The sequence below is a fragment of the Myxocyprinus asiaticus genome, chromosome 5, assembly GCF_019703515.2.
Source record: "Myxocyprinus asiaticus isolate MX2 ecotype Aquarium Trade chromosome 5, UBuf_Myxa_2, whole genome shotgun sequence".
Classification (NCBI taxonomy): domain Eukaryota; kingdom Metazoa; phylum Chordata; class Actinopteri; order Cypriniformes; family Catostomidae; genus Myxocyprinus; species Myxocyprinus asiaticus.
This window is the reverse complement of record NC_059348.1, coordinates 35835752-35839342: the sequence shown is the minus strand read 5'-3', so window position 1 is coordinate 35839342 and position 3591 is coordinate 35835752.

Below are 3591 nucleotides of genomic sequence, written 5' to 3'. Positions count from 1 at the left end.
ACTGAGATGGAAAAATCTGTTTGTCCAACAAATGGTAGAAAGGAAAACACTTCTAGTGTGACCTTAGTGACCTAATAAATCTTCACTAATTGTTGGTATATAACAGATGTATAAAATAATTTTAATTATAATCTGTAAAATTATATAACCAAAATAAGACATAAAGGTATAACGTTAACTGTGAAGGAACAAGTCAGGGTTCAAAAAGATATAAATATAACTAAAAATAACACACACACACACACACACACACACGTATATATTCGGAATGTATATATATATATACAGTTGTGAAATTTTGGAAATATGACAGATATGACTGATCATGCAAAAAAACTGTCTTTTATTTAAGGATAGTGATCATATGAAAACATTTATCATCACATAGTTGTTAGGCTCGTTTTTAAATCATAATGATAACAGAAATCACCCAAATGGCCCTGATCAAAAGTTTACATACCCTTGAATGTTTGGCCTTGTTACAGACACACAAGGTGACACACACAGGTTTAAATGGCAAATAAAGGTTAATTTGCCACACCTGTGGCTTTTTAAATTGCAATTAGTGCCTGTGTATAAATAGACAATGAGTTTGTTAGCTCTCACGTGGATGCACTGAGCAGACTAGATACTGAGCCATGGGGAGCAGAAAAGAACTGTCAAAAGACTTGCGTAACAAGGTAATGGAACTTTATAAAGATGGAAAAGGATATAAAAAGATATCCAAAGCCTTGGAAATGCCAGTCAGTACTGTTCAATCACTTATGAAGAAGTGGAAAATTCGGGGATCTCTTGATACCAAGCCAAGGTCAGGTAGACCAAGAAAGATTTCAGCCACAACTGCCAGAAGAATTGTTTGGGATACAAAGAAAAACCCACAGGTAACCTCAGGAGAAATACAGGCTGCTCTGGAAAAAGATGGTGTGGTTGTTTCAAGGAGCACAATACAATGATACTTGAACAAAAATAAGCTGCATGGTCGAGTTGCCAGAAAGAAGCCTTTACTGCGCCAATGCCACAAAAAAGCCCGGTTACAATATGCCCGACAACACCTTGACACACCTTACAGCTTCTGGCACACTGTAATATGGAGTGATGAGACCAAAATAGAGCTTTATGGTCACAACCATAAGCACTATGTTTGGAGAGGGGTCACAAGGCCTATAGTGAAAAGAATACCATCACCACTGTGAAGCATGGTGGTGGCTCACTGATGTTTTGGGGGTGTGTGAGCTCTAAAGGCACGGAGAATCTTGTGAAAATTGACGGCAAGATGAATGCAGCATGTTATCAGAAAATACTGGCAGACAATTTGCATTCTTCTGCACGAAAGCTGTGCATGGGACGTTCTTGGACTTTCCAGCACAACAATGACCCTAAGCACAAGGCCAAATTGACCCTCCAGTGGTTACAGCAGAAAAAGGTGAAGGTTCTGGAGTGGCCATCACAGTCTCCTGACCTTAATATCATCGAGCCACTCTGGGGAGATCTCAAACGTGCGGTTCATGCAAGACGACCAAAGACTTTGCATGACCTGGAGGCATTTTGCCAAGACGAATGGGCAGCTATACCACCTGCAAGAATTTGGGGCCTCATAGACAACTATTACAAAAGACTGCACGCTGTCATTGATGCTAAAGGGGGCAATACACACGGTATTAAGAACTAAGGGTATGCAGACTTTTGAACAGGGGTCATTTCATTTTTTTCTTTGTTGCCATGTTTTGTTTTATGATTGTGCCATTCTGTTATAACCTACAGCTGAATATGAATCCCATAAGAAATCAAATAAATGTGATTTGCCTGCTCACTCATGTTTTCTTTAAAAATGGTACATATACTACCAATTCTCCAAGGGTATGCAAACTTTTGAGCACAACTGTATATATATTACTGTGCAAAAGTCTTAGGCACATGTTTCACAAAAACATTTGTCTTAAGATGGTTATTTATATCTGCTACTTAAGTGTGTCAATAGGAATATACATTTTATACTCCCAAACATTCCTTTTGCAAATAGAATAAAATAGAATAGAAGAACAGGGAGCCCTGCAACAGATGGCAAGGCCCTCAGAGTGCCCCCAACTGAACATCGGGTCAGCCTGGGATTACATGAAGAGACAGGAGTAATTGAGACAGCCTAAATAAATAAAAGAACTGTGGCGAATTCTCCAAGAAGCTTGGAACAACCTATCTGCCAACAACCAAGGAAAACTGTGTCCAGGTGTAAGTAGGAGAATTGGTGCTGTTTTGAAGGCAAAAGGTTCACACCAAATATTGATTTAGCTCTTTTTCTGTTTACTGGAATTTGTATGACATTAATTGATTAATGAAAACTATTTATGTCATAATTTTTTTAAGAAATCCTCACTTTGAAAGTTTTTCACAAGTGCCTAAAACTTTTGCACAGTATATATAATATATATATATATATTATTATTTTTATTTTTTTTTCAACAAGATGCTGTAAGACATGGGTCAGATTTAAAAACAATTTGACTATTTTTTTTCTTGTAGAACATACAAGACCAACTGAACTGATCAGTGTTACATACTAAGAGCCTGAAATAGCAAATCATTCCAACAATCTCTTATACTACTCTACCTCTAAAATAGCAACCTTCTTTCAGATTGACAAAATTACAAATTTATCTTTTGTACCACTACCTAAAAAAGAAAACTGATCAAAAGCTTTCATCATATAACTAAATATCTATATTTAGATTTTACATTTATGCATTTGGCAGATGCTTTTATGCAAAATATACCTTATATCAGTTTGAAAAAAAAAAGAGTGACAATTTTGTTTTAGAAAGAGAGTCTACCAATGCCAGATGAATAGTCACTGCAAGCAGGGGCGAACCGGGACTTTTCCTGAAGGGACGGCCGCGAAACGTGGCCAAGTGGGCCGCAATAAGCGGAAATGGGCCACGTTATGCAGAACGGGCCACAAAACGACGCCGCGATATGCTAAAGGAGGCAGCGATATGCAGAAAAGGACAGCGACTGGTGCAAGGCAAAGGCGATTGCTAAATGGTTAATTTATATCTCAAAGCAATGCTTGTTGTTGTAAAATAACAGGTAACCCAATTGTTAAAATAAAACCATTAGTGATTAAAATAATACGTTTTAACATCTCTGTTAAACAGTACATTTCAAACAACTGTATATCTATGCAACTGAAAAAATTATCGACAGTTTCCACACAATCTTTAAGTTGTATCTGCATGTCCTTTACTGTCAACACTTCTTCTTTTAAGCTAACTAAGTTTGAAAAAAGTCAAATAAAATACAAGAAGCTAGCTTTCATCTCTCATTATTTAGGCTACATTATGTTTAAGGCCTTGGGAGGATAAATGAACTAGTAGTACTGTGTTATACAGTACCTCGTGTAATAGCTATTATATGCTCTTACCATCGTTTGGTCCTTGATGTTATTCTGAATGCGGCACTCACAATGAAGTTGATTTAGAAGCATCTATGTATCGTACCGGCATCTGGTGATTTATGAACACGACCTCCTCGTTACATTGATAGACAATTCTTTGTTAAAGTTATAATATTCAAAGAAAGAGCCACTCAGACATAGCC